General features: G+C 53.6%; 1 long non-coding RNA gene across 1 annotated transcript; it reads left to right on the top strand.

Annotated features, from left to right (window-relative positions):
• The first annotated feature begins 262 nt into the window (after window positions 1-262).
• On the top strand, window positions 263-25,305 carry LOC119002303 (uncharacterized). The gene is made up of 3 exons (XR_005069723.1): window positions 263-342; window positions 19,120-19,282; window positions 25,207-25,305. It is a non-coding gene; the product is annotated as an uncharacterized LOC119002303 (long non-coding RNA).
• The last annotated feature ends 1,754 nt before the right edge of the window (window positions 25,306-27,059 follow it).

The raw sequence follows: 27,059 nt of genomic DNA, 5'->3' as shown, positions 1-27,059 counted from the left end.
GAATCCAACACGCAGGTCGGGAAAAGCACCTCTGATTATTTGCAGAGGCCTGGCGGTTTGACCCCCACCTGCCCACAGATGTTGGCAGCAGGGCTGCCTCCGTCCGGGAAAGGAGCCACGGTTGGGATGGTCCGGGCTACAAGGCTACAGACGCTGAAGAAGGCAGGACCTTTTAGGGCCAGTCTGCGAACTGCCGGGCTCCATGGCCCGGGTGCGCCCTCTGCTGGCAGAGTGCAGCGCCACAGCCCCTCTGTGCCTCTGCGCAAACATCCCAGAAAACAGCCGGAAGCACCTATCTATCCCACCAGAGCGAGGACCCACCTGGACTCTAGCCCCTCCTTGGTAAGTTTAGCTGCCTGACCTTGGGCAAGCTGACCTCTCAGAGCTCTACCTGTGAAGTAGGGATAATGGTGCTTACCTTTCAGCGTCGGTGTGAGGATTACACGGGAGACCATATGGAAAGCACCCAGCACAGGGCGGGTGTTTTTTTAATGGCAGCTGTTATTCCTAATGCTGATCTCGCCTTCTGGCTATGAAAGAGACAGGGTCCGAGAAGGCTTCTTACAAAGGTAAAATGATAACCAGTGCTGGTACAAGGAAGCTAGTGTGTTAATAATACTTCTGAGGTGGTGGGCCCTCTGGGGGCTCACAGGAGCCACCCCCTGTTTTGGTGTGAACACGGGCCTATTTTCCTTTCCTTTCTGCTATGTGCTGCTTATTCTGGGGGATGAGGCTGAGGGGAGGGCATGGCTCCATCAGAGGGGGTGTAACTGCCTCTCACCTCCTGGGGGGGGGGTGTTGAAGACCAGCCTCCCAGCCNGGGCGGGTGTTTTTTTAATGGCAGCTGTTATTCCTAATGCTGATCTCGCCTTCTGGCTATGAAAGAGACAGGGTCCGTGTCCGAGAAGGCTTCTTACAAAGGTAAAATGATAACCAGTGCTGGTAAAAGGAAGCTAGTGTGTTAATAATACTTCTGAGGTGGTGGGCCCTCTGGGGGCTCGCAGGAGCCACCTCCTGTTTTGGTGTGAACACGGGCCTATTTTCCTTTCCTTTCTGCTATGTGCTGCTTATTCTGGGGGATGAGGCTGAGGGGAGGGCATGGCTCCATCAGAGCGGGTGTAACTGCCTCTCACCTCCTGGGGGGGGGGTGTTGAAGACCAGCCTCCCAGCCTCTAGAGAGAGGCAGCTGTCTGTTGCTAATCATTTGGATTTGGCTTTTAACAGGCCGTCAAGCTCTATTGTGAGAGACAAGTGAAGGACCCTTTTCTCTGTGTGTGTGGAGGGCCAAGAGGATGTAGGGTGGGACCCCAGGAGAGAACATGGGGAGGAGTAGCAAAGATGGTGCTGGGTTTAAGGACAGGTCTGGGGACTCACAAAGCCCCTCTGTGAGTCAGGAAGAGGTGGGTGGTGAGTGGAGGGTGGGAAGAACCAGTGAGGACCTGCCAGCGCCATCACCTGCCAGTGGCCACCGCTGAGCCTGTCCCACAGCCTGTGCCCAAGACCCTGTTGTTGGAGCACCCAGCCTGCACCCAGGACGGGAAGTTCTCTGTCTCCATTCATTCCCTGGGCCCCTAGAACCCTAAAGCAAGCCCCTGGACATGGAGGCAGGTGTGGAGAGGGGTTCCCACATGTGTACTTGGGAGGAGGGCAGAGGGGAGCACAGGGACTCCCCTTGCATACAGGTCTTCTGGGGGGTCCTGCTCAAGGACTGAGTCCTCTGGGAGGAAGGGGCCATGCCTTCATCTGAACTGCTCAGCAAGGCAGCCCCAGACCAGGGAGGCCCTGAAAGATGTGCAGAGACAGCTAGATGAGGCTGAGAGAGTGGGGAGGGGGAGAAGGAAGAAGACATGGATGGAAGGGGAGAGGGGGGCCAGGTAGTTAAGTTAATCTTGGAGGGTGGGGGCGAGGCCAAGCCAACCTGCTGCTCCTTGACAGTTCACCTGGCTGTCTGGGTGGGCAGATGGGGCCACACCCGAGCGGCCTTCCAGTCCCGCCTCTGCGTTCCTCTACATTATGGAAGGAAGAGACTGGAGGATGGTGAGAGACTCTGCAGAGGGAAGGAAGGAGGCACAGGCCTGCTGGCCCGCGTATTAATATGATTTAGGAGATACACAGGTCACCCGCTCATGACCCAGAGCCACCCTGGAGTGGAGGTTTGCAGCTATTTCTAGACAAAACTGTATGATGAGATGAAATGGCGCAACTCCTGACCATTAAGTCATGAAGGCCATGGCCATCGTAAATCTCAATGTCTGCGGCCCTCGCTGTCCCTTATGGAAGCACAGTCCAGCTGGTGCCAGCTGCCTTGGGGAGGCCCTCATCCATCCTGGCAGTGCCTCTGAGGACAGGGCAGGACTCAGTGCCAAGGATGATGAGGGGGCCAGAAAGCCACCCTGCACCTTCATTGAGTTTCCTGGGCAACCCAGCTCATCCCGATCTGTGTCGGCTCAAACCCTCCATATCTCACGTCGGACACACTAGCCCCACTGTGTATGTGTCTGACCATCTGGGGCAGATACGTTTACCTTCCTGAATCATGATGTCCTTACCTTAGAATGTGAGCAATAATAGTTCTCTGATCAGGTTGTTTGTGAGGATAAAACGGAATAATCAGTACAGAGTGCATCCTGGTACAAATATGCCTGTGTCCTTTTCTCGCAAAGCCGGTTCTGTCCCCTCTTCCTCTGGTGTCTTACCCCTATTGTCTCCTTGGCTAATTCCTACCCATCCTCAGGGCCTCCTCCTCAAGGGGTCTTCCCGACTCACCCAAACGCGGCTGCTCTCCTGCTTCCTGCTATGAGAGCATGTAGGACCCTTTGGCATGGTGGATTCGATTGAGAGGCAAGGTGTCTCTGAAGGGTGGAAACAACTGTGTTTGCTTTGTGTTTGAGGAACCAGGCAAAGAGAGATGGGGGTTAGAGAAGATAGTGATTGGGGGCAATCTCAGACTGAGAGACTTGAAATTAGGGGAGATGGGATTATTGGAGTTGGGGATGTAGCTCCTCTCTGGGGCCTGCAGATAGGAAGACCCTGCCTGGTCCGTTGCGGATACTAGGCCTGCAATTCTACTCCTGGCCACCAGGTGTCAGCAGTGCCCTTGGGGCAGCAGTACTGAGAGAGGGAGTACGTGAAACAGCGTTGCTTTTAAAAACATTCAGGTCTCACCCACTCCCCTATAAAGTTAGAGCTGCAGTTCTTGCTTCTCCGGCCCTGCCGCACCTTGTGATGATGTGCAGTGGTGCCCCACTGCCCCGAGAATCTGCGTCGGGACCGTGCACAGCGCTGGCGCTGGCTGCTCCTGAGGCACTTCCTCCTGCAGTCAGGACAGCCCGTAGCGAGGCAAATGGGTGGCAGTGACAGTACTTAAATCTGCCCTGATTTTTAAAAAGTCCCATCATATACAGACCTCGCTGCTCTAAAACTAGGAATATGATGACTACGACGGCATCCATCAGGGTGATGTGTGCTGACATAGTGGTCGAGAAGCTCTGAGCCAGAAATGCTGAGAAGATTGTCCCCCGGGGACAAGCGAACCTGTTTCCAGCTGTTGGCTCTTCCCGGCTCTCTTTCCAGAGAGGCAGCGCAGTGGTTGGAGGCATGAGCCCAGACCCAGGCTGCCTGGGAGCCGCTCTGAGAACTTAGGCGAGACTTACCCTGTCTCTGCCTTCGTGTCCTCATCTGCGAAGTGGGAGTCCTAACAGCCCCACCTCCGAGGACTGTTGGGAGGAGTAAATGAGTTAACACAATACCTAGTGCTGAATCAGTCCCTAGCGCGGGGCGAGGGCTGCCTGACCATTCACTGACTCGTCGGTTTCAGAAAAGGCCCCAACCTACCCACCTTACTGTCCACTTGCATCGGACGCTAGGGTCAGAGGTGTTTTTTTCTGTTTAGCTCAGGCACGGAGAGATGGGTGGGAAGGGACTGGTCAAAACAAACCCCTCATCCAGACAAAGAGGGCTGGCGTCATGGGTGGGCGACCCGTGCAGGAACGCAGGGCTCCTGTATTCTTGGTGAACTGTAGTTCACCAAGTAGTTTCTTAACATGGTCTTCCAGCCCTGGCCAGTGTGGCTCGGTTGGGTGTCGTCGGCAAGGCTGAAGGTCTCTGGTTCGATTCCTGGTCATGACACGACGCATGCCTGGGTCTTAGCCACGTACCCCCATGGACGTGCAAGAGGCAGCCAACTGATCTTCCTCTCACATATCAGTGTTTCTCTCCCTCTCTTTCTCCTTCCCTTCCCCTCTCTCTAAAAAAAAAAATAATAAAATAAAATATATTTTTAAAACATGGTCTTCCAAGCATTCCTCACAAACGGGGCCCAATGGGTAGAGCCCAGCGGCCCTGTGAGGGGGATGGAGGGAGATTCTTCACTCCACTTTGCAGCTGGGAAACTGAGCCTCAGAGGCGCCTTCACTTCCCTGGCCGAGGTCCCTGGACCCCCAAGAATGGTCTTCTTTCGTTTGATGGGGGGCCTGGGAGGAGGGCATCAGTGTCACATTCCCTTCGATAATTTGAAGGGAAAAACCCAAACTAGGAAAAAGAGGGCGTCTGGGCTGTGATTTAGCTCTGAGAGTGCGGCTGGGCCCTGGGCGATCACATTTCAAAGGGTTAGAACTCCTTTCCCCGCCTTTCCAGCTCGGGTCTCCGGGTTTCTCCCTGCCCCTCCCAGCGTCCCCGCCCCCTCCCAAGTGCCGCCGGCTGGTGACACCTGTATTATTGCTAAGGGTTAAAAAGCCCCCGAATCAATAAAATCCAGTAATGAGTGTTGGTACGGTGAAGGCTACAGATAAACCCCTTCTACTCGGTGAGTTCAATCCCATAAAACAGCTCTCCCCTTTCGATCCTGGCATTCATTTGATAGAAAATGTGGAAAAATTTTTAAAAGGTGACTTACTAATTGCCTGTAAAATAAAAGGCAGATGGAAGCTTTATTACAGTTGAAGGAAGTCAGGAATATTAAGGTAAAGTGTCAAATAACAATTGATTTTCCTCAGACATAAAGGGGCGATTTATGGCTTCCTAGTTGCTACAAATGAGAAATTATTTGAAGTTCTAAAAAGTACGAGGAGAAATAAAGATTAAATAGAAGATGAAATCATAGAGATTTCTCTGGGAGGTGACTTCAGTGCCCCTGGGGGCTAGAATTCATGCCGCAGGGACCCAGGCAGCGGGGGCTTGGCACGGCAGCTTCAGGCTGTGGCTGTGAGGTGTCTCCAAGGAGTGTTGGAGAACCAGGACACGGGGACAGGGTTCGAGACAGTGGTGGGTAGGGGCGATTCCAGATCTGGGGGACCTGGGATCCAGGGAGAGGAGTGTCCAGCTAGCGGACATTGGGAACCTAGGCAAGGGGAGGGCGTGCGTCTTCCCTGGGACCTCGATGGCCTTCCAGCCAGGTGGGGTCCGTCCTCGCTGGTGCCTGGACAGTAGGGACTGCACACCCGCCCTCCGGGCCGTGGCACTGCCCAGGGACCTGCGGTGACTTCGCCAGGGCTGGGCTAACTCAGTTCCCCACTGGCAGCCAAAGAGGACTCGCTTCTCGGCCACGGGAACCCGTGCTGGGGCTTAATCTTAACCTGGGGTCCCCTGGGAACTGACCAGAGACAAGGACGCAAGGGCAAGCTGTTTTTGAGAGTTGCTCACCTAAACTTCGGGAGGAGAGGGGGAAGTGGGGCAGGGGAGGCCATTTGCAAAGGGTGTTACCCTGTGGGCACCTGGGGCTTGTCCTTGCCGGGGGACTGGGTGGGGTGTCGGAGAGGGGTGTGGGAGCCACACCTTCGAGCGGCCCTGCCTGAAGGATGAGGGAGCCAGGGTGTTTCAACACCAATTCCGTTCTGGGGTTGGTGAGCCTGCTGAGTGGGATGGGGGCGTTTGTTCTCTGGCCCTCGGGTAGTCAGAAATTTGGGGCTCCAAGGTGATGGGGCCCCAGGGCACACGGTCAGGGCACCCACAGCCTCTGCCTCTGTGCTTTAGGTATTTACGTTAACCCTCATGATTTCTGTCACGTGGGTATCAGGGCCCCCCACTGCACGGAAGAGACGCTGCGGCTTGGAGAGGTTAAATAACCCCCAGCTGACCTGGCAGGGCTCAGCCAGGAGCGCTGGCTTCCCAGCCCTTTCCACTCTGTAATCTCCATGCAGTCGGGCCTACCCTGGGCACATGTCTGACTGCAGTTCCTGGGCCCACCCTCGGGGCTCAGCCCTGGCCAGGGGGCATTTATGGGGTGTCGGGAATATGCCCTTTTAATAAGCCGCCAGCCAGGCTAGGCAGGCCGTCCCCAACCTCTTTTTCACGACTTTCCACCCTGCCCCTCCTCCCGCCAGCCAGGTCTGCCTCCAAGGTGCTCCTTTCTGGGAGCTTTCTGAGCCACATCTCCGTCCGGAGGCACCAGGGATGGAGAGAGGAATCCAGGCTGGAGCAGGCCCCCAAGGAGGCCTGGAGAAGGGGCGGCTCACTTTTTGGTTCTGAGGCCGTGAGGGCTGGTGGGGACGCCGGCTGAGAACAGGAGCAGCTGCGGGGGAAATGCCTTGGACAAGATCATAGTCTGTCTCCTTAGCTTCTCAGAGGTAAGAAAATCCTTGAGGGGAGTGGATGGGAGAAGGGAGGGCGTAGTGCTAACTTTTGCGCGGGGAGTGACTGCCCCTCCCAAGACTGAGGTGGGTCAGGCTGCAGAAGGAGGGGACAGGAACCGGACGGAGACCCTGACAGTGAGCGAGGCGCAGGTGGGAGGCAAGGGCTGTGGCCTCTGGGCAGGAGGAGATCCCCGGGGGGGCCAGGGATGACGCAGGGTGTGGCCCGGGGTAGGGGCCCCTCTCTCACAGTTTACAGACGCTGGCAGTGCAGTTGGCAGTGTCGAAGCTTCTCTCTAACACTCTGTCACTTTCCTCCTGCTGCTGTAATAAACCATGGGTTAGTGTCTTCGAGCGACACACACATCTTCCAGTTTGAAGGCGAGCAGCCCTCACATCAAGGGGTCAGGTGGGCTGCCTTCCTCCTGGAGGCTCTGAGGGAGAGGAAGTCTCCTTGCAGCCCTCCCTGACCCCTGCCAGCTTCTAGAAGCCTCCACAGTCCTCAGCTCAGGGCCTCACATCACTCTGGCCTCCGTTCTGTCCTCACTTCTCCCCGGACCCTCCTGCCTCCCTCCCCTTTTCCTTCCTAAGGACCCTTCTGATTCTGTTGGGCCCGTGGAGGATAGTCTCCCCATCTCGGCATCCTACACACCATCACACCGGGAAGTCTCTTTTGCTGGGTAAGGCAACCTAGTCACCTTAGGGCCATCAGGGGACTAGGAGGTAGACATCTCTGGGGGGCGGGAAAAGGGCCTGGGGGGTCTTGTCTCACACCAACCACAGCCGCCTCTGTGACTGTGAGGCTGTTGCCTTTCTGGGCCTCCGTTTACCCAGCTGAGCAGTGAAGGTTGGCCCCTCCAGCCCCTTCTGCCTGAATTTCTTAGTTGAGAGCCACTGGGGGCTGGGGGGTGTAATGCTGCTCTAGGTCCGAGCCTGATGCGGAGTCCCACAGTGGTGTGTGTGTGTATGTGTGTGGTTTTTCTACCTTTGGATGTGGGCCTAATCCAATAAATGCTTAGGAGATTTCTATAGAAGAGATTAATTTTACTAGAAAAAAATATAATTGGTTGATGTTAAGGCTACTGCCCTGACAAATCTGCCTTGGCCATATATCTGAGAAAGTAAGAGACCCCATCCACTTGCACATAAATATGCCATCCCCTCCCACGGGCCCTGGCGGAACACTCCAGGGAGGGGCCCCTCGGTGATTTATTCTTCATTAATAAGCTCTGTGCTATATTAGGGTCAGATTTATGCCTCTGTCTTTCCAATATTTCTGACATTTCATCTGCAAAGAATTACAAATGAAATCTTGAAACTTTGCCACTTCTTCCTGCCTGTACCTGGGCACTGTGTCGCCAGGGGGAGCGGGTGGAATGGGGGAGTCCCAAGGCGTGGGGTGCAGAGGCGTGTTTCTGATGGGAAGGAATGTTGAGCTTGACATTGGGTGGCCTGAGGTTTGCAAGGAGCTCAGAATATGAGCAGTTCAGATCGCAAGGCTGTGGACCCCAACCACAGCGACATCGGTGGGACCAGTAACATTTCTTAGATGCTCTTTCGGTTGAAGGAGGTCAGGACGGCAGGGAGCCAGGCTGATGGGATGAGTTAGTGAGGAAAATGCTTTCAAAACGGCAAACCACAGCGTGGGCTCTGTGGTGGCTGCTGTTTGAAGGGTTCACCGAGGCAGTGGGCGGGAGAGTTGGAGAAACCTGTGAGGTGCCAGTGGGTGACAAACATCTGCCCCCCCAGACCAGTGGGGGCTGAGAAACAGGACAAATCTGAGGGAAACTCTGGGACCAGGAGATAGGCCCTGTATGGAAGATGAGGGTGACAGTCACCAATTATAGAGCTAGAGAAGAGACAGGGAGTAGCTGCCCTTTGCTGACTCCTACTGGGTGCCAGAGTAGTGCTGGACAGGTTTCTAACAGGTGGGGAAACTGAGGCAGAGAGAGGTTAAGTAACTTGCCTAAGATCACCTGGTCAATCAGCAGCAGAGTCTGGATTTGAACCCAGGCAGCCAAACTCCAATGTTTTTCTATTAAAACCAGGTTGCCCAATTTCACCCAGGAGCTACTGCCATCGGACATTCTCAGGCCCCTCCCTCCTAGGTTTGGAGTCAGTGGGCCCAGGACCCTTTGACTCTCTGCTGCATCCGTTAGTTATGCTTCATTATGACTCGTGTTCAAATGCCACGTGGGCGAGAGCTCGTCTCTGGCAGTGAAGCGGCCACACACAACCAAGTCCAGACACGAATGGCATTGATGCCAGTAAGCGCTGACATTTAAGGAGCGCTCACAGGGCCAGGCTCTGGGCGGAGCATTTCATGCACGTGAAGCCATTTAACTCTCACCATGACCTGGAGGGATGTGTGTTGGCCTCCCTGTACAGGGGAAGACTAAGACACAGAGAAGTTCCGTGACTTGCCCCAGGGTTGCGCAGCCTGGGAGACCTGAGGCTGAATGCATTTTGTCCTGGGGCTGAGCTCCCCTTGTCATTCCGCTTCCCCTGTTTCCCAGTGGGTATGCGACCTGGCTGGCCCCTGCCCAGCCGGAGAGTGAGATTTCTCAGCGTTAGGAAGTCCATGTCCTGGAGAAATGCACCCAGAGCTGTGGGCGGGCTATGGAGGTTTTCAGATGTGCCCTCATTTAATATCTGTCCTCCAAACGCCTCTCCCTGCACTCCCGTCATCCAGGGTGGACTGGGACACTGGTCCTTGCCAGGTCCTGGGGGGAGGGAGGGTGAAGGAATCGGAGTCTCTGCCCTCAGGAGGCCTAAATATGCAGTGCTCACTCACGCAAGACTCTGAGCCTCCACACTACTGACGTTTTGGATTGGACCATTCTTATTGGGGGGGGGGTCTGCCCTGTGCACTGCAAGACATTGAACAGCGTCCCCTGCCTCTGCTCACTAGATGTCAGCACCCCCACTGTGACAACCAAAGATGTCTGCAGACATTGCCAAATGCTCCCAGGAGGCAAAATTGACCCCCAACTGAACTGCATTCAAGAGAGAGAAGAAAACTCTTTTGTATCCTCTATCCATGGGCTAAATTTTATTGACGTTGATCTAAAATGACTGATTCCATTTTCATATTAACATTTTTCCCCACCAGCGATCATTTGATTTCCTAATGAAGCACAAATCAAATGTAAGGTGCAGCTAGAGTTCCTTTTGTAAATAATGCCTAATGGATTTAGTTGTGTCCGCTGCCTAGAAAGTTCTGGTGGCTCAGACAGAAATGAAAGACCAGTTGGAGATGCTACAGCTAAGTTCTTCTGACCAGCACAGGTACCTACCCCCCAAAAAAGCCATCTCTACTTGGGGTTCTCAGCTAGGCTGGACTTAAAAGACAGATTCTCCCCTTCTTCTTCCTGAGTTCTGGTTCTCTAGGTCTGGGGTGAGGCTCTGGTGCCTTTTGTTTTAAATCTCTATAAATCATTTAGCTACCTGTCCTAGTCTATAATATTTATAATATAATATTTATAATATAATATTTCTCCCCGTTTTTCATGGTCCTCTAGAACTTCCTCGGGGAAATAAAGCCTAAAGTTCTACAACTGGCCACTAGATGTCGCTTTTCAGCCACAATTCCTGGCTGGTGGACCCGAAGGAGGGTAGGTGCCTTCCATGGAGAGAAATATGGCCACAGCTGATGGGCCAAGACCAGGGTATCCTGGCTCATTCTCGAAGTACAGCCTCTTTATGGATGTGAACTGTCCCTGCTCCCTGCCTGGCCCTGCCTCAAACAAGGCCTCTTGGCAGACAGGAGCTGGGAGCTACCAGCTGAATTATTGCTAGTTCCTATGGTGCTTGGAGCCACCCAAAGCAGAATTACTAGGGCTGAAAGGGACTTCAGAACATCTCGTGCAGTGGGTTTCAAGCTTTTTAAAAAGCGGTGTGGTCTTGGACAACTTACCAACTCTCTCTGCCTCAATTTCTTCATCTGTAAAATGGGATAAAAATATATCCTGTATCTATATGGTTGTTATGAGGACGAAGAGAAGGAATAAATGTAAAGCCCACATTTATATCCTCTGTAAATGGAAGCATTTGTTGTCATACTGTTCTACATGTGGGTAAACTGAAGCCCTTTGAAGGGAAGTGACTTGCTCATGGTCACAGAGTAAGACAGTGCAGGCTCTGGGTTCCCTCTTGGAATTCCTGACACCCAGTCCCCCACTGTTTTCACTGCTCTGATTCTTACTTCAGAGAAAAGTCAAATACCCCAAGAAAGCACAAAGAAAAATTAAAAATGACTTTTAAAAAAAGCCACTTACATTATTTATATTTATATATTTATATATTTATATATTTATATTTAGAGAGAGGGGAAGGGAAGGAGAAAGAGAGAAAGAAACATTAATGTGTGAGAGATACATTGTTGTGTTGTCTCTTGAGCGCCCCCTACTTGGGACCTGGCCCACAACCTGGGCATGTGCCTTGACTGGGAATTGAACCAGCAACCCATCAGTTAACAGGCCAGCACTCAGTCCACTGAGCCACACCAGCCAGGGCCAAAAGGATGGCTTCTTAATCTGTGAGCTCTACCTGAAGTGGGGAGAAGCCCTGACCCTGGCTTGGGGGTAGAGCAGTGAGTTCCCTTTCAGCCTTTCCCTGGTTCTTGGGTGAGGATGAGTCTGCCTCTGAGGACCCGAGGAGAACAATGGCTATGCCTCCTGGGAGCTCAGGGAGGGTCAGATCAGAACTTCAGGAGGATTCAGGGCCTCTTCCATGTCAACACTCAGTGGGGCCACAGCTCCCTTCCTCATCCCTATGAGAGGGGACCCTTCCCAGGAGGCTGGGAGTCTAAGACTCAGTTGGCACTAAACTGGGAACCAAGGGACGTTGACCCAAATGTAGTTCAAAAGCAACTTTCTGTTGGGTTTTTGTTACATCACCTCCTCACTTGCAAGCTGGGGAAGCTGGATGAAATTATTTGGCTCTCACAACCCTTGTGTGCTCACCAGGTCCCTGCTGGTTTACGCAGTCCAAGAAAGGGTTAAGCAGGGGCAGCAGCCTCTCTCCTTCTTGGGACAGGAAGGTCGGAGGTGAGGCCAATACAGGAGGCGGCCTCTCGGGGTGGAAACGATAATATTTACCTCTTAGGCCCACATTTGTCCCCTCTCCCTGACACCGGGCCTGCAGCGCCCTCGTAAAGACGCTGGCGAGGAGCAGGACGGTGGCTCAGGCCCTCTCTGAACTGGATGTGCTGGCCGCACCCCCTCAAGGCTGGTCTCATTTGCCTTCTTCATTTTTAGACACATTCCAAACTTTTCAGCAAATTACAGTGTTTGCCAACTGGCCGTCTGGGGCCCCGGAGAGACGCTATTTATAGCGTGCTGGGACGCTGCCACTCCAGAGCAGCCTGCACGAAATTGGGCCAGAGGAGCCGGGAGCAACGTCCTGTGCCCTGGGGAGAAGTTGGCGCTCCTGGAACAGGGTGGCAAAGCTGGGCAGCCCACCCCTGGGCCCTGGTGTCTGCCCTCCATGCCCTGCATGTTGAGGGGGGCTCCTTGGAGGTTCCTGAGAGCCCCCAGAGAGACAGCAATACTGACATGGCCACTGGCCAGAGTCAAGGTTAAGATCACCATAGATCAGTGCCTGTTCACATTGACCACTGCCCCATCCCCCTTCCTTCATCACTCACTGACTCTTTCGTGTTTGAGTGCTGGCTCCGGTCCCACCTGGGGGTGTCCTGGGGGTGTGAAGTCACGTCTGCGAGCCTTGCTTTTCCCATCTGTGTAGAGGGTGGGCCCAAGCTCGGAGGTGCCTTCTATCCATACGTGCAGGACCCGTTGGGTGTCTAATACACAGCAGGTGCATAATAGATGCGTTTGTGTTCCTGCCTGCCCAGCGCCAGGCACTAGGGCACCCAGAGAAGACACAACAATAAACGTGGTCCTCGTCCTTGAGTGGCTCAAGACCCAGTGCCGGAGGCAGTACACAGACCAGACCTGTGCCTGGAAAGCAGCACGCTGCCATGTTTGTGCCCATGTCACAGTTTACGAAGGGTTTTCGTGGCACTGGCTGCTCCCTGCAAAGTGTGGCGGTGCCCCTTCTCGCGGGGAAACGCAGCACCTCAGAGAGGCTGCGGCCATGCAGCCGGTAGGTAAGGGCTGCCTGGTGTCTCGTCAGGGCTCTGCATTCTGACACGCTGGCTTGGACTCCTAGGCTCTGGGACTCCCCTCTGTGGAGCTCCCCAGCTTCCATCAAAAACTCCGTTCTCTTGTGTTCTCTCTTTTCTGTCCCTGGAAGAATTTTCTACTCTCAGAAAAGGCTTTGATTTGGCTGTTTGAGGCACAGCTCACACCCAGAGCGCTGTGGGGTCCCTGGGCCTCCTCTGCTGCCGGGGAAACCAAGGTTCACGCCCGCTGTTCTCTGCTGGGAAGGGGATGTGGAGGCCAGCAGCTGAAAACACATTTTTTTTAAGGAAAGGAGGCACACATTATTTTAACAAATTAAAAAAAAGGATATGTTCATCTGAAAAAATAATCAGGCACAAAGCAAGATATGCCTATATGCCTAAGGACAGCCCATTGGCAGGAGCCGCACTGGCTACTGAGGCCCCGAGTGGCCCGGCTTGGAGGGAGGGGCAGGAAGGAGCATGCAGGGGGTGTTGAGGTGCCCCAGGGGGCTCTGGGGACTGTAGACTGTATAAGGACAGGTTTCTGCTGCGCATCCCCTGCTCCTTAGTACCATGGACAGTGCCTCGCACACAGTAGGTCCTCAGAAAATACCTGTTGATCACTAGGTAAGGCAAAGGCCTGGATGCAAAGTGTGCTGGAGGCCAGAGCAGGGGCGTGGGGGTCCCACCAGGCTGCAGGGGAGGGGGTACCTGGGGGAAGAGGTATGCGGAGGCCCAGCTGGAGGAGTGTTGCTGTGCCCGCCCGGGAGGGGCTTCCTGGTCCCCTGGGGAAGAGCGGCAGCCCAAGGCAGGGGACGAGGAGTGACATCTGAAATCAGCATTTTAGAACAATGAAGCCAGTAGCCCAGCCGGTGCCAAACTGTGGACTGGAGCAGACTCCTGGAGGGGCCTCGGGGGCTCCGAGGTTTCAGATGGTCCTCTGAGAGCCCCTCCCCCAGTGATGGGCTCCGCTTAAATCAAGGCAGTGTGAGAGAGCCACAGGCCACCAGGGGGACATGTCTAGACAGTGACGTAATGCCCAGGGTCCCAGGCACAGGGAGGGGCTGGAGAGCTGGGAGTCTTCCTCACCTTGAGAGATGAGATCGGGCTGACTGAGGGGAGCAGAAAGGTGAGGCCTGAATGTTGGAGAGGGTCCAGTCAGGGGCGGGGCAGAGAAGGCAGCGGTGGGGGTGATGGAGCAGTGGGAGGGCAGTTCGGGTGGGAAAAGTCACAGGTGAGGCGGGGGCACCTCAAGGAAAAGCAGAACGAGGGCTGGGAAGGGCCCAGGATGTGGCGTGACTGTAGCTTCCACCAGTGCTGTCCTTACAGTCGCCAAATGTGGGTGGGCCCCTCCCACCCCAGCTCTGCTTTTTCACATGTCCCCTGGCTTTTTCAGCAGGCAGCTAGATATACATAACACTAGACGAGGTGAATAAAATCCCATGTCCCTTCCACCAGCTCTGTCCCCAGCCCCCTTCCTGAGCCCTCTCCTGTCACCCCCACTGGCCCCTGGCTGGCTCCCTCTGCTCCAGTCACACAGTCCTGCTCCTTCACGAAGCTTGTTCCTGCCTCGGGACCTTTGCACTTGCTGTTTCCTCTGCCTGAAATCCCCCACCCCAGATAACCGCATTACTCATCCCCCCACTTCTGCCAGGCCTGGCTCCCTTATCAGACAGCCTTCCCCACTGCTCTATCTGCAAGAGCACTTGCCTCTCTCTTCCCCTTCTCCAGCTTCTGTCTGCCTGTTCTTATCGCCACCTGACATCATACACTCACCAGTTGGCTTGTTTTCATTCCGTCTCTGCCCATCTTAGTCAGTTATTGCTGAAATAATGCCGCATAACAAATCATCCCAACACTCGAGCTTAAAACAAATATTCATTCTTCTCATTTATGAGCCAGTGGGTCGGTCAGCCAGGGCATTGTGCTTCCAGGCTGTGGCTCAGGCTCAGATCTGCTCCAGGTATTTCTTTATTCACCAGGGACCAGCGGCTCCAGGGCACATTCCTCAGGAACTTAAAAGCCAAGCTGAACCTCACAGCATGTTCGAGGATGCTCCTGATGCGCTGCTAACGTTTTACTGGCCAAAGAGGTGTCATGGCCAAGTTCAGTGTCAGCGGGGTGGGGAAGAATACACACACCCCTATAACAGGTGTGTGAGTGTGTGGGTGGGGGCAGGTGGGTGGGTAGAGAAGTGACAATTTTCATAACAATAGTCCAAACTGTCATACTCCCAATGGCACGAAAACACCAGGAGGCTACGGCAGGGCTCTAGCCAGCTTCGTCTCCAGCACCTCAAAGAGCTTTCCATTCATAGCAAGGGGGCAGCAAGCGCCTGCTCATTGCGCACGCAGAGGAGCCACTTAACATTCAGATGACAGGGCTGTCTCTCTCCTGCCAGCATCTGTGCCTGAGAGCCTGGCTGTCTCCGCATCTCTCTACCATAGCTCTCCTGTCCCCTCTGATCTGGGCACGGGGACTGGGCACTGCAACAGGAGCTGTGGGAGGCTCTTGTCTCCCTTGGGTTCCTGGTACCTTGGAGAACCTGTGTGTACCCCTTCCGCTCGGCTCACCTGGACTCACATCCCCTGGGACCCTCTGGAAGAAGCTTTCAGGGCCCCCCTTGTCATCCCACTTGGTCTTCCCTCTCACCTGACTGTGGAGCCCTGGCTGGCAGTGCGGCAGGCGGGCGCTGGGGCCGGTTCCCTGAGCCCCTGACTATTGAAGAGTTTGTCAGTCTGGACCGAAAAAAAAAAAGGCTGTTATAAAGGGTAGTACTGGACAACCAGTGAGATGTGAAAATGGACCGTGCTATACATGACATCACAGGATTCTGCTGATATTCCATTTCCTGGTGTTGACTAGTCTCCTGAAGATACAGAAAAGAATTCGCTTGAAATATTTAGGGGGCATGGTCCCGAATTCTGCACCTACTCTTAAATGGTCCAGCAGAATGAAAGAGTAAAAATCATAATGTGTACACTATTATATTAGATATACATATATGCAGCAAGGAAGATCGAGAGCAAATGTGGCAAAGTGTGAGAATGGGTGACTCCGGGTGGTAGGCCCAGGGCAGTTGCTAATATTCTTGCAATTTTTCTGCAGGACTGGAAATTTGCAAAATAAGTTTAATAATAAAAACAAAAGCTGACAAGTGGGGCCTTTTAAATACTCTCAGCTGCCCCCCTCCTTTTCTGTCCCCTTGTTTTCTCTCAAGCATCCCTCACCCCACTCACGGGCCAGCCTCTTGTTTACTAAACATCTCGGCAATGAGCTCTTGCCCCCGATTTCATCAATTATAAATGTGCTCGCTACTCACCACAGGGCAATTTGTGACGGTCTGTGGCTTGCAGCGAGAGCAGCACCATCCAAGTTCACCGCAGCCCCGAGTGGAGACGAGGGTTGGGGCCAGACACAGGGCTGTGGGGGTGGCACGGGCACCTGGGCAGCCCTGCCACCTTCCTGTTTATCAGCCACGAGAGGCTGCAGAGGGCAGTGGGCACTGCTCCGGCTGGCTGCTCTTGCCAGGCCAGCCGGTCAGCTCTGTGCAGCCAGAGCCGGAGGTGCCCTGACTCCTGGGAGCTGAAGCAGAAACTTGGGCCAGTTCTGTTTTAAGCGCCTTATGTATATAAATTTATTTAGTCTGCGCCAAAAGCCTGGGAACAGTTATTATTATGATGATACCCATTTGGTAGATGAGGAAACCAAGTCATAGAGAACTGTTAAGTAACCTCCTCAAAATCACGGGCAAGTGATAGGGTCAGGTCTTACCTTCTTGATCATTACGCCACATTGCTAAGTAGGTTTCACTGACATCTCATGATTAAAAGTCACAAAAAGCAACACTTTCACTGCTGCCTGACTCACCTCCCTGAACCCTGTGTAAAAGCATCCATTAGCTCCTACTGCCAATTTATAAAGCAGAAATCCTTCACCTGTACAAAGCCTTCTTCCTCTGTAATTTCCCATTTCCCTGGTCCCCCTTCTGGTAGCAGCCCTTTCCCCAACAGCAGTACAGGTAGTTCAGGGGGAGCTGAGTCCAGCTTGCCGCACATCAAACCAATCATGTGACACAGGACTGGCCAATCAGGTCCTCCAATGCCCCAGCTATAGTGATTGGTTTAGGGAGGGACACAGGACCCAGCAGAGCCAATGAGGATCTATTCTGGGACTTTTTTCTGAACTCTTGGGGGGGAAAGAAAATCTCTCCTAACCTTGCAGTGGTTAAAAGGATGAATGTGAGCTGGGCGTTGCTGGTAGCAATTGTGCTGCTCCCTACAATTTCTGGATAGTTTTCATTCCTAATAATTCCAAATCTTCATATTTCCCGAAGAATCTTCATAGTTCTTCCTCTCACCAATAATATCACAGCACTTGCAGGTTTACATGCTTTCTCAAACCCTTGGCGTCAAAAGCTGCCTTTTTCTGTGCAGCTTTCCTGGGCTGAGCCTGGTGGCTTTCTAAAGCTGCTTGTGGGCAAACGCTCTGCCCACCCTCCCTCCCTGGTGATTTCTCAGAGTACAAATTCCCAGCCTTGCTCTTCTCCCACATGTGCAACAAAGGAGAGAGTCAGATCCTGGCTCTAAATGCACAAGCCGCTGGTGGTGAAGCAGAGAAAATGCCGACATTGGGGCTGAAGACTCTGGCCAGATCCCAAGCTCTGACCGCCACGTTAGTGGGCCTCTCAGGCTTGGTTGCACTGTCTGTAAAATGCGCACCGCCGAAGGTTACGTGGGGCGTGGCCTTTGGAAGCGCAGAGCACCATGCTTCCCGATTGTCGCCTCAGCAGTGATGTAACTGGGTTTCTTCTTATCCAGGATGCCACTGAGGTTCTGGGCACTGGGAGGTGAGTGGCTGAGCGCAGGTCTGCGCACATGCAGACGAGGCTGCCTCCTGTATCCGTGGGGCTCCCGCAGCCAGTGCCGGCCGCCTCTGGGCCCCCAATCAGAGTCTGCAGAAGGCACGGGTCGGGGAGAATTGTGTCCGAGTACAAATGCAGACGCTGTCTCCTTTCAGTTGCTGTTACTCGATGGGACTGGTCTCACTACAGGACCAGGGCACAGAACCCAGAAACTCGGGCATCCGAACTGATGGTATTTGTGACTCCAAGTGACCTCAGGACGCTCTTGTCCCTAGGAGTGAGCAGGAAAGTCACAGGCCTGTGCGAGTTTTCGTTCAGCAATGGGAGATTACTCTCCCGGAGGAAAATTTAAAAAGAGGTGGGGGACGTAAGTCAAGTCGCGTTTTGATAGAACTAGGAGCTGTGCTTGTTTGGTGTGCCAGTTACATCTGCTGTCACGGAAGTTGTGCGTTAGGGCACCCAGAAGTCTAAAATTATACCCAGAAGGTCTCAGAGGAAGCGGGAGGGGTCTGTTGGCTAAAAATGTGGATTAACCCCCAGCGGACTTCCCCACCTGTCAGCCCCCGTTTCTAGACACCCTGTCCTCAAATCTCACTGCTTCTCCCACAGGCTGCTGGAAGTCCGAATCCACCCCCAACCCCCCTTTCCCAGGCCCCAGTCCTGGGAAGGGGAGCTCCTGAGCAGCAAGCCAAGCCCTGTTCGGCCTGGACCCAGATTCTCATCTGTGGGGTGGTGTAGGCAGTGGCCAGCCAAAGAGTGGTAATTACTGTGAGGTGCCGGGTGCTCAGGGGGCCCCCAGACCCCCACCTTCACGTGGGCAGTGAATGGCCCCGGCCTTGGATAAGATGGTGTCAGCAGGCGCCTGCCCACCCCGTGCTGGGTTCCCAGGCCCCTGGAGCCCTCTTGTAATAGGAGCCATTTGCCCCAAAACCAGTGGGTGACCAGGTTTTTAATCTTGGAGGCCCCTTGGATCTCAGCTGGGAAGTGGGATTTGTCAAATGGGGAGGGGAGAGCCTGTCTGGGAATCCAGAGGGCTTCTCGGGGGAGGGGGTTGTCCTGGAGCAAAAGGTCTCGGTTCCAGACCAGTCCCTGCCATCCCTCCAACCTCCCCCAGTCCCTGACAGATAGAGCTCTGCCCCACCCTGTGTCTCCAACGCAGCTACACATAAAGAAAAGCCCAAATTCGAAAGCAGGGTCCCTTACTTTGCACTAACTCAGGGACACATCAACTTGGGGTGCCTCTTTTGCTCCCCTCCTCTCTCCTTTGAAACTTCCCCTCTGGCCTGCTGCCTGTCAGCAACTGTCCTGCAGAAGTCCTCTACCTGGGCACTGCAGAAGCCGCCTCCTGGCTGCCAGGAAGGGTGAGAAGAACCCTGGACCAAAACCTGCCTCCTCTCCATCACAACTTGCTGTGTGACCTTGGGCAAGTCACTTCCTCTCTCTGGGCCTCAGTTTCAGTAGGGGGACAGACTTGGAACTTCTTGAAGGCCCCGTTCTTGAAACATGTGACCCCATACAACCCTTGCCAATGACCCTGTGACGTGTCTTCTTTTCTCATTTTTCAGGGCGGAAGATGCTGCCTGGGAGAGCCAACGAGACTGAATCAGGCCTCATAGCAAGTTGGTCCTGGGCCAAGATCTGGAGCCAGGTGTCTCTAACGCCACTGCCTGAGCCCTTTCTCTGCCACTGTGACTCCCAGGAGATCCTGAGGACGTCTTCCAGACGAAGGTAGAGAGCTATGATCACAGCCCCTCGGGTTCCGTGCCTGCTCCGGGGCGTTTGCTGCCTGCCCACCCACCCTCTCCTCTGAGATTGCCCTTCCCAGTGCATCTTTCCCAGATGTTTACAGTGTGTGCACACGGCTTGCAGTTTGGCCTTTGAGTCCCAGTTTCCTCCTCCAAATCCAGCTTTCAAGCTGGATACACTCGGATTCCACCTCCCCAGGGAGGTCTTCCATGGCCACACCACAGGGACCAGAGCCCATCACTCACGAAGGGCTAGAAGTATTTTATGTCTTCACTTGTTTATTATCAACGGTTCCCCAATAGAATGGAAGTGACACAAAGGCAGGGGCTTGACCTAATACGTTGACTGTTTTCTCCCCCACACTGAGAGCCAGCCCCTAAAACCATGCCTGGCACACACGGTGTTGAGTACGCCTCTGCGTGCATGCATTTCTCGGGATGTGGTGAAGCACAAATGAGTGACTTTGTGATATAACACAGCTACCACTTCTGGAGTGCGCACTGCGTGCCAGGCACTGTACCGAGATTCCTAACAACCCCACGAGGAAGGGCAATGAGCATACCCATTTTACAGACCAGAATCCTGAGTCGTGTGGCAGGTAAATAACTTACCCGCACCCTACGGTCTGGCTTTCAGCCCCTGCCTGTCTGACTCGAGTGCTCATCAGGATGCTTTGTCGACGCCAAAGTGCCTAAAAGCCGAGTGGCTCATTGTGGCAGTGTCTCCCGGTCTTGATGGACCTCTGATGTGCGTGGAGCCCCCTGTGTGGCCGGCCCTCTCCCGGGCCTCCTGCCCTTCCCAAGGGGAAAAGCACCGAGGCCCCACGGGAGCCCAGAGTAGAGACTCACATCTTCTCCCTCTCATGGGCAATGGTCCAAAATTGAAAACAAACACTTTAAAATAAAAGCCATATTAAAACACAAACCCAACTTTCTGCCTTAAAATATTGTGAGCCAGGGGGGCAATTAGCAATTATGCTGTATTTTATTATGAGGAGATGGAATTCTAATTGGACTGATTTGAATTCCACACACCTCCACAGATTGTTTTGGGAATTAAGGTATCAGTTGTATCGGTAATTATGGTTTACCATTAAATTACCCCCCCACAGAAAGCTGTTAAATTGTCTGTGACGGTGCTTAAATTTAGCCTGGACCCATGTCCTATGAAGACAGCGCGAGTCAATACAAGCCACCCGGAAACCACTGGGAGCCCTGTGCCAGGCGGTAATTAGGGGTTGAGGTTTCCAAAGTTTTACCTGAGACAGCAGGGACAAGCCCCGGGCTGCAGGATGCTCACGTGGGGGGCTGGGATGGCCCCTCCCCACCCCAGATCCGTGTTCTTGGATCCTGCTCTGCTCGGCTGGGCCAGTGCCTGAGCCGCCGCAGGCATTCTGGAAGGCGTGTGCTTTCAGCTGATGAGCGATGCTTTGGTGAGGTGGATCGGCAGGGAAGGAGCCCCAGGGCAGTGAGGGACAGTGTGTGGCTCCGGGACATTGCAGTCACACGCATCTGGGGCTGAGCCCCTGCCCTGCCATTTAGAAAAGAAACTCAGGAGGGCCGCTTGATTTCGTTGGGCCTGTTCCCTCGTTTGATGGGTGGGTGCGTGCCGCCTGCCTCACGCGTGTGCTGTTGTGAAGATGAACTCAGACCCATAGTGGTGACGGCAGCCTCTCCAGCACCCTTGCGGTGTGCCTGTCACACATGGCTGTCTTTAATCTCTACGACAACCTTGGGAGTCCGGTAGAAGTGCTGAGTGGGGAGGAGTGTCTGACTGCGAGCCATAAACCTCGACTCCAGCTGACTTAAGCAAACCTAGACTTTGTTGGAAGGGCTGGGGGCACTCCCAGAATGGAGAGGAAAGCTGGAGAAGAGGCTTAGAGCAGACAGGAGCCAGGGAGCACCAGTGGGCCTCAGAAAATTGAACTGCTCATCACGTTCTCCCAGATTCCCCAGTAAAACAAGCAAACTCTGATTGCCTCACTCCTCCCTGCTCCCCTCCCCCCTCCCTGCCCCCCTCGTGACCCTGGTTGTGGTCTAGAGCCCCCTTGTCCCTACAATGTAGGGCAGCAAGAGGAACTTCCCAAAGGGCGGGCCCCTGGATTTCGTATTCCTCAAGAGAGTACGAGCAGCGGTGAGGGAAAATTGGGGGAGTGGATACGGGGCACAGTGACCACTATCCCCATTTTATGGTCCGGGAAACCACGGGTCAGAGCTGTTACCACTTGCCCAAGCGCACACAACCTGTGGGGAGCAGAGCTGGGCCTTCAATGCAGGCCTGTCCTACGAAAGAGCTCCCCTCCCATTGGCAGGAGCAGCCGGCCAATGTGGAGACCTTTTCTCTGACCTTCCTGCATGCCAGACAGACGGCTGTCCAGGATGAGCTGGGGGGAGGCTCGTTGTCAGGACACTGAAGAGCTTAGAGGCCGTCAGATGTTCAGGGGTTGTTTTGATGGGTGAAAGCCCTTCCCCTCACCTCTTACCTCCGTACCTTGGCTTTTGCTGTTTCTTCCACCTGGAAGGATGTCTCCCCATCAAGGTTTTACAGTTCTACACACTCCTGAAAGCTGGACTCAAATTCACTTTAACAATGAAGCTTCCCTGACTCCCAAGCTGGGGCAGACTGCCCCTGCCTCCAGCCCTTACAGGGTTTGTTCTCAGGGCCCTGGCCGTGCTGCGTGTGGCTGGGAGCTCGCTCCCACACCCACTACCCTGGCAGCGACTCTGAGGGGTCTCACCCAGCTCAGCCCGCAGCACCGTGTTGGGTCCAGAGGAGACGCAACCAAAGACAGAGCAGCTCCTGTCCACCTCACAAACACTCAATGTCCTGATGTCTTTTCTCCCACAATGGCCTTGGTGTCACCCCAGCTGACATCATGGGCGCTGGTGTTATTTTCCTGGCGACACTGGAGGAAGCAAGCACTTGATGGGGGACAACTGAGCTCCAGGAAGACAGACTTGACTCCTGCTCCTCTGTAGCCACTTGGGGAATGAGGGGCCCCAACTTTGTCCAAGACGCAGGTCTGGGTGGGTCGGCCGTGTCAGTGCCATCCAGGGGGGCGCAGAAGCCCCTCACAGAGTCTCATTTATGGTTCTGAGTCTTCCTCCTATGTCTGCACCATGGGGAAGTGGACAGAAGGTGGCCCTGGCAGGAGGGACACTGAGGGTGGACGGGAAGGTAGGGGTTTGGGAGTGACAAGTTTTAAACATCTGACGGAAAGAACAGAACGGGTAGGAGAAGGAGTCCAAAACCCAGAAAACCTGCCCTTCCAGAAAGTGCCGACACCGAGCACAGGGCACCCGCCTCTCCGCCTCCCTCTTCATGTGCACCTCTTCTCCCGCCTGGAGCTGCCCACAGGGACCTGTNACACTGTCCCTCACTGCCCTGGGGCTCCTTCCCTGCCGGTCCACCTCACCAAAGCATCGCTCATCAGCCGAAAGCACACGCCTCACAGAGTCTCATTTATGGTTCTGAGTCTTCCTCCCATGTCTACACCATGGGGAAGTGGACAGAAGGTGGCCCTGGCAGGAGGGACACTGAGGGTGGACGGGAAGGTAGGGGTTTGGGAGTGACAAGTTTTAAACATCTGACGGAAAGAACAGAACAGGTAGGAGAAGGAGTCCAAAACCCAGAAAACCTGCCCTTCCAGAAAGTGCCGACACCGAGCACAGGGCACCCGCCTCTCCGCCTCCCTCTTCATGTGCACCTCTTCTCCCGCCTGGAGCTGCCCACAGGGACCTGTTCTTCTGATCCTCAAGGTCATGGCCTTTGCGTGTGGATAAGAAAGTGCAGTGCACACGTTTGGTTAGCTCCTCCTTTTAAACTTTTTAAAATTTTTTATTTATTTTTAGAGAGAGGAGAGGAGAAGGAGAAGGAGAAGGAGCGAAACATCAATGTGTGGTTGCCTCTCACTCGCCCCCTACTGAGGACCTGGCCCATAACCCAGGCAGGTGCCCTGACCAGGAATCCCACGGGTTTGCAGGCCGGGGCTCAATCCATTGAACCACACCAGCCAGAGCAACTCCTCCTTTTAAAACGTAAATTATCAGACAACCTTTTCGGAAAGCAATTTGGCAATAATACCGAGTGACATAAAAATGTTCATAGCCTTTGGCCCAATAATCTTCCTCCTGGGAATTAATGCTAAGGAAATAATTCATCAGGAAGAGAGAGCAATTCTATATCTACAGAGACATTTACTGCCATGTTATTTATGATGGGGAAAACTGGAGACACCTTCTCCGGCCAACATCGGCAGATGGTCCTATAAGTGATGTGGCACATACTATTAATACTATACATCCAAAGAAGTACCATACCACTAGGAACACGGTACATCGGAGCATGACATAACAGGAGACTATTTAGAAATTAAAAGCATATGGGAAAAGGAGCACGGAATTGCACACATGCCACGATTATCACAAGGCTGACGAGTGTACACGCGTAGGGGTCAAGTGCCGCCAGAGCCTGGAGAAATGAAAATAGCCCGTGGGCCTTGCACGCAGGGGCTGGGAAGGTGGGTGTGACTGTGCTTCAGATGTCCTTCCCCGTGGCTGAAGGGTCCAACTGAGAAGTCATTTTTGTGAAATCGGAATTTGTCACGGCGGGTTTTGGCTTTCTTTATCGCCGTTTGGGAGGCGGCCCAAGAAGCGCGTCTCCAACTTAAGCCTCCGTCCTTCCTCCGCCACCCTGGCTCCTAAAAGATGCTGCAGCTCCCAAAGCCCCGTTGCAGCGTCTGTCCCTTTGCTCTGAGCTTTCGGTGGCAGACGGAACACTTTGGGGCACTTTTTCATCATCATAATTCAAATTACCTGTTTAAGTCGGTCAAATGAAAAAATAGCTCCACCCGCACGGGGCCGGCGGGGGCGCCTGGAGCGCCGGGGCGGCTGCAGTGCGCTCTCCGCGGCGGCCAGGCCGGCCGTGAGCTCATTTCCTGGGGCGCGCGCGCCGGGCTATTTCAGCCTGGCGCTGTGCAAACAGGACAATTTACTGCGGCCAAAAGGGGCCCAAATTACAATCGTATCACAGACAAATATCCGCCACGCCAGGCCTCCGGAGGCCGGGGAGGGGCTTCTCTCCCGGCGCAGGGGGTGGCGCGGGGTCAGGCGGGTCCGAGGGGCTCAGCCCCGCTGGGACCGCGGGCCCTGGTGCGCCCCTGTCCACTCCTGCCTGCTCCCTGAAGGTGGATCCCTGGAGATGGTTGCTATGTGGTCTCCAGTGCAAAAAGCCTCGCCTCTTCGGGGGATTCTCCCCGATTTAAGGCCCTCTTTTATTTGGCTGCTTCTCTGCAGTTAGGATAAAAGCATCCCAACGTCCAGCTCAGAGATCTCCGTGGCTCTCCTGCAGCCCTGGAGAAAAGCCCCGAATGCCCAGCCTGACGGTCAAAGTGCCCACGTCCTGGCCTGGTCCATCCGTAGGAGATGGTTCCTCCACCTCACGCCCCACCTGCGTGCTCCAGCCCCTGAGAACACACCAGGCTGTTTCACTGTTTCATGTCCTGCCATTTGCCTTCCACTCCACCTAAATGTTCTGTTTTCTCTGCCTGGTGAACTCATACACATTCTTCAAGACCAACTCATATGTCACCTCCTCCCTGAAGCTTTCCCCAACTTCCAGGCAGAGTTAGCCCCTTTCCTTCCTAGCACCGTGCAGAAGTCTGTGATACTTCTCCAGTCCTGTAATTACTTGCTTGAATGCCTGTGCTACAATGGCCCCTGGTTACAGGCAGTCAGTCCCTCCTCCTCCCTGAAAAAGGATGTTATATCCCTCACCCATTGGCCTCACTCAGGCTTGGCCGCGTGTCTTGCTCTGGCCAATAAAGGGGGGCATACGAGTCTGTGGGGAGCAGAAGCTTCCAAAGTCCAGTGTGGTTCACCATGCCTTTTTCTCTCTCCTTACAGTAGAACAAACAAAATGTGAAACATCCCAGACACTCAGCCTCCTGGTCAGAGAAAACACCCAAGTCAACATCGTTGAAGCATTCTTCAAAAAGACAAGAGAGGCGAGGCTGTAGAGAAAAAGAAACCACGGTACACTGTTGGTGGGAACGTAAATCAGTGCAGCCGCTGTGGAAAACAGTACGGAGATCCTCAAAAAATTGGAAACAGAACTACCTATCCCTCCACAATCGCTCTCGGGGTGTGTGTCTGAAAGAAATGACGTCACTGTCTCGAAGAGCTGTCTGCACACCCTCGTTCACAGCAGCCGAGACATGGACACACCCTGAGTGTCCATCACCAGGCAAATGGGTAGAGAAAACCTGGTGTCTGCCACTGCAAGGCAGCCTTAGTCAGAGACGAAAAGGAGAGCAATCGTGCTATGTGCAACAGCGTGGGCGGACCTGGAGAGGACTAGGCTGAGTGAAGCAAGTCAGACTGAGAAAGACAAATACTGATCTCTTATATATGGGACCTAAAAAAGTCAAACTCAAAGAAATAGAGTGGAATGGCGGTTCCCTGGGGCAGGGAGTTGGCGAGGGCAGGGAGATGCTGTTCAAAGGCTACAAACTTCCAGTTATAGACAAGTTCTGTGGGTTTGATGTACAGAATGATGACTGTAGTTAACAGTGCTGTGTCGTATACTTGAAAATTGCTAAGAGAATGATCTTAAATGTTCTCACCACACACACACACACACACACACAAATAGTAATTGTGTGAGGTGATACGGGTGTTAATTGGCCTTACTGTGTTAATCATTTTGCCAAATATCTGTGTATCAGATTGTCACATTGTACACCTTGAATTTATACAATGTTATATGTCAATCATACCTCAGTAATGTTGGGGGAAAAGACTGGATATATGATGTCTGCCCAGGAGATATCCTGCCATGTAATATGAGACATAGAGACATTTATCAAAGAAGATACAAGGTACAAGAAACATGGTACACAGGACAATGACACCTCAGTCCCCTTCCAAGTAGGCACCTTGGGACCTCACACAATTCTCCCAATGGCCATCAGCTGCCCTGTTATATTTTCCTGAATCTCATTAACAGTCTGAAATCTCTTCCCTTTCAAAGGTGATTTTCATTTTGGGAAAAGCCAGAAGCCACAGGGTGCCAAGTCTGGGTTGTAGGGGAGCTGAGTCACCTGGCTGATTTGATGTTTCGCCAAAAAACTCTGCACAGACGTGGTGCGTGGGCGGGCACACTGTCGCGATGAAGCTGCCATTGTTGCAACCCACTGAACGATCCGAACAGTTTCCATGGAGGAATGTTCAAGTGTAGTGCAAAATTCAATGCAGATTCATTGCTCTACTCCCTCAGTCATTTTGAATGTGACAACCACACAGTACACATGCTCACTCAATAGCATTTACTGCCCCCACTGACAAGTACGGTGAAGTCATCATTGTTCACACCTGTGCATTCCAGTCCACTCTCCTTGGCTGCCAGGTTACATTGATGTCACACAAATCATTCTCATATTAATAATGGCTAGACTTTTTCTGGAAAGACCTCATATATATATANAAGAAATGACGTCACTGTCTTGAAGAGCTGTCTGCACACCCTCGTTCACAGCAGCCGAGACATGGACACACCCTGAGTGTCCATCACCAGGCAAATGGGTAGAGAAAACCTGGTGTCTGCCGCTGCAATGCAGCCTTAGTCAGAGACGAAAAGGAGAGCAATCGTGCTATGTGCAATGGCGTGGGCGGACCTGGAGAGGACTATGCTGAGTGAAGCAAGTCAGACTGAGAAAGCCAAATACATCTGATATATGTGGGACCTAAAAAAGCCAAACTCA

This window comes from Sturnira hondurensis, unplaced genomic scaffold (genome assembly GCF_014824575.4).
Source record: "Sturnira hondurensis isolate 20B ecotype Veracruz unplaced genomic scaffold, ASM1482457v3 Scaffold0001221, whole genome shotgun sequence".
NCBI lineage: Eukaryota > Metazoa > Chordata > Mammalia > Chiroptera > Phyllostomidae > Sturnira > Sturnira hondurensis.
Note: the sequence above shows the minus strand (reverse complement) of the source record. Positions and strands in the feature narration are given on the sequence as shown.